The following is a 12,557-nucleotide window of genomic DNA, read 5'->3' as shown; positions in this document are numbered from 1 at the left end:
TTGACTCAATGCCTAGGCGTATCTAGGCCGTTATTACGGCCAGAGGTAGTTGTTCTGGGTACTGATTTCTCAGGATCTATGCACCCAAATTGCGTGAAAATGTAATCACATGTCAGTTCTAGTATAATATATTTGTCCAATGAATACCCGTTTATCATCTGCATTTGTTCTTGGTGTAGCAATTTTAATGGCCAGTAGTGTATTTAAGCAGTAAAGTAAATGATGATGACCGATGTATAGGGGATATAAAATGTAGACTGCTAAAGGCAAGAAAAGCATTTCTGAAGAAGAGAAAGCTGTGGACAACGAATATAGCTTTAAGTGTTAGGAAGTCTTTTCTGATAGTATTTTTCTGGAGTATAGCCTTGTATGGAAGTGAAACATGGCGATGACCAGTTTAGACAAAAAGAGAATAGAAGCTTCCGAAGTGTGGTGCTATAGAAGAATTCTGAAGATTAAATGGGTAGATCACGTAATTAATGAGGAGGCACGGCACAGAAATGTGAAGAAAAGAAATTTGTGGCACAACCTGACTAGAAGAAGGAATCAGTTGGTAGGATACATTCTGAGACATCGAGAGATCACCAATTTATTACTGGAGGGAAGCCTGTGGCGTAAAAATCAAAGAGGGAGGCCACGAGATAAATGCAGTGAGTATATTCAGAAGGCTGTGGGTTGCTGTACTTACTGGGAGATGAAGAGGCTTGCACAAGATAGAGCACCATGGAGAGCTGCATCAAACAAGTCTTCGGACTGAAGACCACAACAGCAACAGTATTATTACTTTCCGTTCGTTTCTCTCGGGTAAAACCAGTCTGTAGGAGCAAACAAATGAAAACAGTCGGCGCAGTCCGACGCATTCAATTCTTATTAAATCATTATTGTTGACCGTATATCGCTATCGTCTGTTATTACTGTTATTGCTGCTGAAATATTTAGGTCCTACTGAATGTCAGTAAGTAGCTTTTGGTTTAGGTTTTCGTCCATGTTTATGAGTAGGCGTTTTCTTAACAGTGAACTTTGTGGCTGCATCACAATACCGAAACTGTCAGTGAGATAGGAATGAAAGAAGTCTTATAACTGGATAAATAGTGATTATGAAGATAAATTCCCTGGAATGTATAGTATCTGCAAGAATGATTCATATTACGAAACATACTTCCCTCTAAAAAAAAAAAAAATAAAAAAATGGAGCTTAAGACAAGTGGCAGTATACGCTTTTAAAAATCAAGTGACTGTTTCGCCAAAAAAAATGAAATAAAATAAATAATTAATAAATAAGATCACCTCAGCGTTTACCGAAATAGAATTATCGGTGATGGGAGAAAACAAGCGGGAAGAGAGAAAAAGAGAGACAGAGTGCAGAGTGGGAATACATTTAAATAGAAAATATTTGTTCATTTATTGAAACATTCTTTTATAATGTATTACCAGTTACCAACGTTTGAAAAACAGTCAAAAATTCGCATTTAACGCCATAAGTACGAAAAATTCGACGTGTATTTTTAAAATACTTCATTTTTAGAAAGATTCTTTTTATTCACCTATCCTCGATAAAGTTTCTTTATTTGTCTCAAAAAAGGCTGGCATCCCTAGGCACGGTTCTGTGTAACCGAAAAGGCTGTAAAAGTACCGGTATCTAATCGAAGTCACTCAAACCCACAGGTTGAGAATATAACAGAGACTTGTGTCAGTCAGTTGTCTTATGTTAAGGGAAAACACTCAACCGCGGAGATGAGTGAAAACGCCTCTGCAACTGACGTGGTTTCGTTCGGTTGTTTCACTCAACTGAAAAACAAAATCCGACTGAATGAAAAAACAATCGAGTATCCAATCAGTTGTTAACAGCAGTCGGTTGTCGAATCACTTAGACTGGGTCATCTGCGTCCAGAAGTTCATTTCGTTGAACCACGCGGAGACTGCCAGGGAGTTCGACCTCGAACGCAGATAGCCTCATAGTGACAGAACTCAGGGTCCTCAACGTGAGAATTTTCCTTTAGCGTGTCTGTCTTACGACTGGTTTGAAGCGAAAACTGCCCATCGCCTCCTGGTCTGAACAACTTCTCTCGTTCGTTTGTGTTTTCGTCCGTTTCTAATATCGTCTACCATTCCAGTTCACACCCTTCCTCTTTCTCCCAATCCTTCCATTTTCCCTTGTAGCATACAATTCCTACGCAGTACATTTCTCAGCCAAGATCTTTTGCTGTATCTGATCACTTCTAAAAATTTTCTTTATGCAAAGTGAACATAAATAAAAGAGAAAAACTCCGGGGATGGATTCCTGACTAAAAATGAGGGAAAAAAGTTCCTATCAGCATGCCCCGCTGTCATGATAGGTGGCGCTGACGACTGAAAGTTCCTCTGACCACGTGCCGTGGGTTCCTAGTGTACTGCAGTCTGTGTGATTGCCACAGCATACTGTAACCTGCAGAGTGGTCCTGCATTCACGTCGCGAACAACCTGAGATTGTGTTTGTGTACGATCAAGCAGCTAGAAAACGTCGAGGGGCATCATGGCTGTACCAAAAAAAGTACCCTCACAGACACCAACCACATCACACAACGTTTCAAGCGCTTTTTGGGTGTCTGGTGTGATCATGGGTCCTTTGAGACATGGACATGCAGGGAGACGGTGGACTGTGCGTGTACCAGATTTGGAGCTTGTACTAGTGTTCGCTTCAATAACCCTTAGGACCCAGTCCTTAAGGTCGTCCGCCTCTTCCCTGCACATTCATCTGGCTGAAAGGTCCCATGATCACACAAACGCCCAAAAAGGGCTTTGAAATGTTATACGATGTTGTTTTAGTATAGCCGTGCTACCTCTCGACCGTTTCCATCTGCTTGGCTGACACAGACACCATCTCGCCTTGCTCCCGACATGAATACCTGACCATTCTGCTGCTTACAGCACGCTGCGTCAATCGCACACGCTGCGACACATAAGGAACACATGTCACATGGTCAGATAAACTGTCATTCCTCAGCGGCATCTACCGTAGCAACGATGTATTTCCATACTCGTGTTGATAGGACCCTTTTTTCTTCCGTTTCCAGTCTGGAAACCGTCCCTGCAGTCTGTCAGTCTTATTAATGTTGATCCTGTACATCACTGAAGCAAGGACGTCCAATAGTCTCTTCAGTGCAGATGCACACTGGGCTCAAACTCTTACGGGAATCGACGAAATGTCACAAGTAATGAGGATAATGGGCAAGGGGCACCACATCAGTATAAGCTGAGAGTTTGGGCCTGTCTGAAGGGCGCTAGGGCAGCCAGTGTACTTGCGGTGACCACTGTCTCTGGGTGGCACCGTGGTCAGCGTATCAGCCCACTAAGCCGAAGACTTGGATTCCAATCCCAGTCCAGCACATATTTTCAACTTTCACTATTGATTTGACTCCCAGCCAGTGCCTGTAGCTCCTCTGTGTCTTAATTTTATTTATTCCCCTATTCCTCTTCATTACTTCATCGTTCTTATATCTGTTTGTCCGCCTCACGTTAAGCACTCTGCTCCATAACCACATTTTAAAACTTTCAAAATACCTTTCTTCTTTCTTTGTAACTGCTCGTGATTCACTGCTTTGCAAAATTACACCGCACACATAACATTTAGATCGTCTGTTCTGCAGAGCCATTGCAGTTCTTCTAACTGCTAGAAGCACCTTCAGCTTTTGTTTACACATCTTGAGTGGTAGGGCATGATCTATAATAATTACTTGAGAGAAGGTAAACTTCTTAGCCAAGATCGCTTGTAAACAACTTATAATGTAGATTACCGGTTTCGGTAAGCATGGTTCCATCTTCAGATATCGATAAAAGGTTATTGCATGTCTCTTATAACAACTATACAAGTACCCTTTCTAAAACATCGGCAGCCGGTCGTTGTGGCCGTGCGGTTCTAGCCGCTTCAGTCTGTGACCACTACGGTCGCAGGTTCGAATCCTGTTTCGGGCATGGATGTGTGTGATGTCCTTAGGTTAGTTAGGTTTAAGTGGTTCTAAGTTCTAGGGGACTGATGACCACAGATGTTAAGTCCCATAGTGCTCAGAGCCATTTGAACCAATTTAAAACATCGGCAGGTATGTGAGGGACGAGGCGAACGATACCTCGGCAATTCAAGGTTAAAGCCACAATATATATAGTATTTCGCCAAATCCTTTAGTCGAGGTCTGAAGGTGGTAACCTTGCTTGCCAGAACCGAAGCTATCATGCCTAAGAAGTTTCCCTTCTCTCAAGTAACTGCCTAATCTTTTGCAGTACTCTCTTCCCTGTAGACATTCTCCCCCTTATCTCTTCTGTGCAGTTCCATTCTGCATCCTTAAGCTTCTGAAGGAACAGAAAGGATGTCGCATGTTCTGTCTTTTGATGTATAAAATATATTAATTGGCGCTTTCTTCCTCGTTATTTTCATCACTTTTGTGTTTCCTACATTCATATTCATTCTATACTCGAGAAAGCACAATCCACTCTCTTACTATTAATCATATTCAAGGGTACAGCTTAATGTTGATTTTTCACCCAGCACATTGTGTTTTAGAGACGACACGAAGTTACCAGCATGAACTTGCATTGATGGAAGTGTGTACATTGTTAATGCATGTGGGATCTTTATGGTGGCTCTCGTTCGAATAGCATTTTTCTGGAGTTGAGGACAAGCATCCAGTTAGTCATTTAACAGTAAATCTCGCTGTGGACTTTTGGGAAAGCCACATGCAGCTATTAGGGAAAGGAACATCTCAAAGCACTTACTGGAGACTGATTGCTGGGCCCAGAAAGTTCTCCCATAGTGTGGAGTGAATGCGTTCAATCGATGGGGCTGAAAAACGGCCTACCTTTGTTGTAACTGTGACCAGAACAGTCGCGGGGTTGAAGTGACGTAAAGCGGGGAGGGACCCGCGGAGCGGCCCACGAACAACAGGACAGCGAGAGAGGACGGACACGACCAATGAAGGACAGAACGAACAACAACAAGATCGAAACAACGGAGTCACAAGGAAACCTAACAACCACGTCCACGTCCACAGAACAAGAAAGTAAGTAAGCGGTCTAATGCGAGGCGATGTGTCCAGAGATGTACGCAAGATTAGACTGGCTGGCTGAGCTAGAGGCAAAGTACTCTACCGGGGACGCCGCTATTGGCCGCTAGAACTACGTGTTCCACTGTAGCGCCCTCGCACTAAATGGCGGCCAAGAGGCGCTCGCCGCCACAGCTTTCAGCGTGATGGTGCAGAGACCTCTAGGGGTCTTCGACGTCCATGACGTCTGGCAGGGATTCAAATTCCGCAGCACGCGGAACCAGATCCCTTCCCCCTAAAACTTGCGCGTAGGGGTGGAAACGCCCTAGACGGTGCCAAGGTGGATGGTAGTAGGAAGAGTCGGGCTCATCAACCGCGATTCGCAGGAAGGAAGGGACGCCCGAGGTATCCATGACAGCAGATCCAGAGTCCAGGGCAGTTGAGGGAGCCGCGGGGAGACGGCAACCGGGGGCAGGGATGGTGACTCGAGGACCACACCTGCAGGAGGTACGGGGTGAGGTGGCGGCGCGAGTCCCGTGGCGGCACGTGGGCGGAACTGATAATGATGGCGGCGCTCCAACCCTTTCGACGTCTGCACCGGCGTCACACGATCCCACGGTCCCCGACGACCGTGGCGGGTGTCCAACCCGCCTTGCGCCCATACTCGCAGTCCCACACGGCCTTGCCAGGGGCATACCGCTGCGAGGGCTGGAAGTGGGGGCAGGAGGAGGATGGCATCAGCCAATGGAGCAGGGTCTGTGGCTGTCGCCCACAAAGGAGCTCCGCCAGACTGCGTCCTTCAATTGGCGTAGTGTGATAGGTGCTCAAAAACAGCGTGAGCGACGACGTGGTTGGAGACGTGTCGACTGCCTTAGTCATCTGGTGTTTAAAAGTGTGGACAAGAATCTCCGCTGCGCCATTGGACAAAGGATGGGAAGGGGCGGCTGCAGATATGTTTGATACCGTTGGCATGACAGAAGTCATGGAAGGAGGATGCCGTGAATTGGGGACCATTATCGGAGACCAACGTGTGTGGCAGACCAGAATGGAGAGAACCTGTGCCAGGGCCGTGAGTGTAGCCTCCGTGGTGGTGGATGCCGCGCAGACAACATACGGGAATTGGAGTAGGCATCAACGATGAGTAACCACATGGACCCCAAAAACGGGCCCACAAAGTCGGTATGGATGCGATATCAGGGCCGGCGAGGCACAGGCCAGTGTGCAAACGACTGAGGGGGGCTAGCCTGGTGACGCGCACAGACAGTGCACCCACGGACCAGGTGCTCAATATCGCCATTGATGTCGGGGCAATACACATGCTGGTAAGCCAAAACTTTCATACGAGACATATCCCAGTGCCCGCGGTGTAACAAACCGAGCACCCGAAGCTGCAATTCCAGAGGGATGACCACTCGGTGGGCATCCGACTCCGTGGCCAACAGAAGGGCATCATCGACCATGGAGAGACTGTGGGACACGTGGGGCCAGGGGCTGAAATCGGACCGCATCCGACGAGTAACACAGGACGGCCACCCGTGGACCACGTAGTTGAGAACCTGCCACAAGACAGGGTCGCGACAGGTAGCCGCAGCAATGTGAGCAGTCATAAGAGGCAGACCGTGTAGCGCATCCCAGAGGGCGGAATCAATGTGAAAGCAGAGGACCTCCTGTTGGTCAAAGGAAGGATCAGAGCCTGCTAGGAGACGTGACAAAGCGTCCGCGTTAGCATGGTGGGTGGTGGGCTTATACTAGATGGTGTAACATAAAAACAATGCCCAGCGTTGGAGACGTTGAGCCGCCCGCTCTGGAAGGTGAGAGTGGCGTCCGAAAAGTGTGACAAAGCGTTTATGGTCCCTCAGGAGGGTGAACTTTGCCCCAAAGGGATAGGTGTGAAAGTTTTGTATGGCGAATACGATCGCCAGGGCCTCCTTTTCAAACTGGGTGTAGTTCCGTAGTACTGGGTTCAACGTCTTAGAGGCATAAGCGATGGGCTGTTTGGAGCCATCGGCATCCCGGTGCGAGAGGACAGCCCCAATGCCGTATGCCGATGCATCAGCTGTCACAACCGAGGGGCGGTCTGTGGAGAAAGGATAAGGCAAGGGGCGGAATTCAGCATCGCCTTTAAGCGGAGAAAAGCCTGGTCACAGGGAGGAGTCGAAACAAAAGGTACACCTTTGCGACGCAAGTGATTGAGGGGTCGAGCAACGGAGGCAGCCTAGGGCAAACCTTGCCCAAAAACACCTGCAGTTCAGAAAAGTCCTTGGGACGAGAAAGGGCCTCAATGGCTGCAACATTACGACCGGAAGGGCGAATGCCATCTTTGCTCAGCCAGTGGCCTAAGTATTCCACTTCCGGTTGAAAAAAACAACACTTGTTTAGCCGACAGCATAGGCCAGCAAACTGCAGAGTGTGAAATAAGGTGCTGAGTAAAAATATGACATATCAGTCTTTGATCGCTATTTTTTATTTTCAATTACCGGTTTCGGGCTAGCTGCCCATATTCAGATCATAGATTACAGCTACAAAGTAACTTGTAAATACTGACAAGTTACTCTGTAACTGCAATATATGATCTGAAGTTGGGCAGCTAGCCCGAAACCGGTAATTGAAAATAAAAAATAGCGATCAAAGACTGAAATGCCATATTTTTATTTAATGAACGATCGCGGAATTCCCATTAAGACAATCATGGCTAGTTTTGATAAGGTGCTGACGTTTTGCAAATGTTCCTGGCTGGAACGCCCGGTGACAAAGATGTCATCCAGATAATTCACACAGGCAGGGATAGGCTGTGTAAGCTGCTCCATGAATTGCTGGAAAATGGCCGGCGCCAAAGAGACATCAAAAGGAAGGCGATTGTACTTACAAAAACCGAAAGGCGTGTTGATAACTATGAAGTTCTGAGATTCGGCATCCGAGGGCAACTGGTGGTGTGCCTCAGCCAGGTCAATCTTGGGAAAATACTCTCCCCCGGCAAGCTTGGAAAGGTCTTCCTGTCGGGGAATGGGGTAAGTATCAATGAGGGACTGAGCATTGACTGTAGCTCCGAAGTCCCCACACAGCTGAAGGGGCCCATTGGCTTCCCGTATGACCACCAGTGGCGTCGCCCATGCACTGTAAGTTACAGGCTCCAGCACGCCAGCGGCCTGGAGCCGATCAAGTTCCTCCTTGACCTCTGGCCGTAAGGCCACCGGAAGGGGCCGGGCCCGGAAAAAGTGAGGCTGTGCATCCGGCCGTAGGGTGATGTGCGCCTGAAAGCCGGAAGCACATCCGAGATCCGATGCAATCAACAACGCAAAAGCGGAGCACAGAGAGCGTCCACGTCCTGAAAGGGAACAGCCGTGGAAACGACCTTAACTTCGTCGGAAATTGAAAAGCCAAATAGTTTAAACGCATCCAGGCCAAAAACACTCGAAGCCGACGGATGGTCGACGACGAAGAGGGTAAGGAGCCGGGGAACACGGTTGTACGTCGCCTGGGCGACGAACTGCCTACGAAGGGGAATGGAACCGTCTCCGTAGGCGACCAAATGGCGAGAGAGAGGCGACAACGCAGGAGAGCCCAGCCTGGTATATGTCGCCATATTAATCAGGGAGACGGTGGCCCCAGTGTCGACCTGAAAACTGACTTCCTTGGTGAAAATGCGGAGCGTGAGGAAAAGCTTCCGTGCTGATGGGTCATTTTGTGGAACGACCGATTGCAGAGCATGGACTGTATCTTGAGGCCCAGGAGGGGCATGACTGGAGCGAGTCGAGCGACTACGACAAACTGACCGGATGTGGCCCTCCTTGGTACACAGTGTGCACGTTTTCCAGTATTAGGGACAATCAGCCCATGAAGAGGTAGTAAACCACTGTTGGCAAGATGGAAGTGGGCCGTGCGACCGGCGACGAGGGTCGACCGACGGCGTCGATGCCATAGAGACATCGGACAATGAGGAGGAGTCCCGGCGGCGGTGGCATCTGTCGGCTGGGCCACGTCGACGTCGCGAGGGCGGAATCTTCCGTGACGCCGCGATCGCCGCCACCTGTGCTCGCGCAATAAGACGCTCGTTAGCCGGTTGAGCAATTTCAAAGGAGTGGGCAATGCGGAGAATCTCTTCCAAGGAGGGGTTGTCGTGTTTCAACGCCGCAGTACGGACCTCAGGATCGGGAGCCAACTGAACCACCACATCCCGGATCAGGGAGTCTGCATACGAAGCCTTACACTGCTGATCAGTGCACGTAAAACCGCATTGATGGCTGAGACCCTGCAAGTCTGCGGCCCAGGAACGATACGATTGACCAGGCTGTTTATGGTTCTGGTGGAACTCCAACCGAGAGGCGACCACATGGTAGCGTTGGGAATAATAGTTTGTCAGCAAAAGGCAGATCTCATGGAAAGAGAAAGCCACAAGATCGGACAACGGTGCCAACTTGCGGAGAAGAAAGAACGTGTCTGGAGAGGCCCAAGACAAAAACAACGACCACTGCAAGGAGTCGTCCGTGACTTGAAAAGCCGTCAAGGCTCTGAAACGATCTACGTTGGAAAACAAAAGCACTTCTCTTAGTTACGGTGGGGCCCCTGGTCGGAAATACATAACATTCAGGCTGTCTACATAAAGATAGCCATGATACATGTCTTGTTCACTTTAGAACTTTACGGAAACTCAAAATAACACGCTGTCTAAAGTGGCCATGGCAAAAAAAAAAAGCAAGTCGGGAGCAGAATGTCTCCTCCCTTCTGTGTGGGAATTTGGGAATCAGGGATTCGCCACTTTTCCTAAAAAGAAAATAATGTTTTTAATATTGATTAGGACTGGTCAGTGAGTAGAGCAAACGCGTTAAAGGGGAGACATGGAGCTGTTGAAGTCTTCAGAATGAGATTTTCACTCTGCAGCGGAGTGTGCGCTGATATGAAACTTCCTGGCAGATTAAAACTGTGTGCCGGGCCGAGACTCGAACTCGGGACCTTTGCCTTTCGCGGGCAAGTGAAGTCTTGTGATTGGCACGAAACCCTGTTGGGGGTGGTTGTATGAGTTCTTTTAGGAGTTTACCGAGATTTAATGGAAAGTGAGGACAGGATACTTGGTCTGGAAAATTTGTGGTAAGGCCTTATGGAACCACACTGCTGAGGTCATCGATCTCTGAGTTTACACATTACTTAACCTAACTTAAACTAAGGACGACACACACACCCATGCCCGAGGGAGGACTTGAACCTCCTACGGGGGGAGCCGTGACAAGACGCCTCAGACCTCTCGGCCACCCCGCGGCACTTGGTCCTATTCAGATGGCTGTCTGGAGGGGATCTTCCGATTCCGACTGCTGTCTGGTCTTGAATGTTGTTATGAGTGGGGTGCACTTGGGACACTTGTCATGAGTGTGACTCTGCTCCAGCACTGGTCTTGACTGGGGAGCCTCTGGTGAGGGCTTTGCTGTACCGACAGTTTAGACCTTAGTCATCTTGGGCAACTCGCTGTACCGAGGGCAATCTTATTCGTGTCAGGTCTGCCCCTTTGAAGTTTGGTCTTCTTGTGCACAAAGCCGTATAAGTGAGTCATATTAGTCCATGATAAGATCGGCGAATAGAAGCTGCTAAGATTTCAGAGCTCCATTAGAGGGTAATTAATCTCTCCAACAGACCGCTAGGCACGACTTTGTATATTTCGTGCTCACGATAGAGAGTTACAGGCGCCACGCATCGCTGTTCTGCAGACGCTAGAACCGACTCCTGAGACAGAGCCGCACATTGAGCAAAGTGGGTATTGAAGAATGGCTGTGCCGGCATGTTAGGGCAAACAAGATCACAATCTCGCCACTTGTTCTCAGCTGCACCAACGTAGTATAACTTCTGTGTAGAGTAAACCCATCAATGTCTACTCAGTGTTAGATAGTCCAAATTTTCAGCCAGAGTAAATAGGCCTTTGACAACCAGCCATCAGTTAACTGTTTGTTGCATATTTGGGCTGCCATCAGTTCATGTTTTATTCTTGTCAAAACAATAACTTATACTTTTGTCCAATTTTAATCAATAAACTTGTATCATAACTTATATAAACAGTCAGTTCTGTGTTCTATGAATCACTCACCAACAATTGACAAGGTATTAACAGGGTCACAATTTCATTAACAGTGTTTCAGCATCCAGGTTCATCTATATTCTTAAATTGTGTTAACCTCTAGTGTGATCTATCAGCAACATACAGAGTTATCTGGAAAAATCAGTTTAGCAGACGTATGGGACAGTAGTGAAGTGGCAGGTTTACTAGCTAAAATAATTGCTGTCATGGCATCAACTCAGAGTCGCACGTCACCTTATAAAATATACCACAAGCCCAGTGTCGCCTTGCATACTTCTCTTCCCTTCTTGCAGTACTGTTCAACATCTGCTGCAGCTCCTGATTCCGCCAGTACTGCTTGATCATCCATACATTATACGGTCGTTGTTCTTTCTCCTCCACTTACAATGCCTCTTCTGTCCTCTGTGGACATATGTATCCCTTGTTCTCAATGTAGAAGAGCACACTGAAAAGTAAAGCCTCTGAATTTTTTATCTGAAAACTCTTAATTCTTTTTAAATAAAACAAAACTGAGCCGTGTGTAGCTCGCATTGATGCCGTTCCTAGCTTGACATCTTGTAATAGCGATAGTGGCGTCTCAGTTTCTCGTGTGTTCACTGGCGCCACTACGTTTGCTTGCCTTGTCTGTCCATGAGTGGTAGCAGCAGTGCATATCGATAATGTGTACTGTGGTACCATCTTTGGAGCGGCCTCTAGTATTTCTGGGTGGTCGTGTATCAAGCATGTTGAGTGGGGACGGAGCAGCAGTGACGTCTGGACAGTGTTTGGACAAGACGGATTCAACGACAAAGTACCATTATCCAAGATGGCAGCGATGACGTCATCGAAGATGGAGGATTTGGGCAGGAAGTTTGAATTTTGGCGGGAAAGTGCCACGCCCCCCTCCCAGGAAAATGGCGTGAAGTTCAAATTCCAACATGTGTCACACCTAGGAAAATGGCGGGAGAAATGGACTTGTCTCTATTATGTAACCAATTTCAAGCATGAGTGTTCTCCACTGGGTCTGGACTCCAACCGACTTAGTTCATATCGTAGCCACCAGAGAGCGCCACCGTGACGTCATTCAAGACGGTGGATTGTGGCGGGAAGATACGACACTTGGGCTACCTCCACAAACCTAACCCCCTCTCCCCAGAAAATGGCGGGAATTTCAAATTCCAGTACGATAATGGCGCGAAAAAAGGACTTGTGTTTATTATTTAACGAATTTCAGACAGGTGTGTTCGCCACTGCCGCTGGACTGTAACTGGCTTAGTTGATATCGGTGCCAGCAGAGGGCGCTCTCCTGACGTCAGGTGATGAAGCGAGTACCGTCATTCAAGATGGCTGCACCCGATGTATCCACCACAAGCTCCAGAGCTCAAATGGCTTAGTTCATATTGTGGCCACCAGAGGACGCTACCATGACATCGTGTGATGACACAAGATCGTCTGCTCTCTCTCATGTGCATACATTATAACCGGACACGCACCGCGCCACCAGC

The sequence above is a fragment of the Schistocerca cancellata genome, chromosome 10 (assembly GCF_023864275.1).
Source record: "Schistocerca cancellata isolate TAMUIC-IGC-003103 chromosome 10, iqSchCanc2.1, whole genome shotgun sequence".
Lineage (NCBI taxonomy): Eukaryota > Metazoa > Arthropoda > Insecta > Orthoptera > Acrididae > Schistocerca > Schistocerca cancellata.
The sequence above is the reverse complement of the archived record's forward strand: the minus strand, read 5'-3'. Positions refer to the sequence as shown.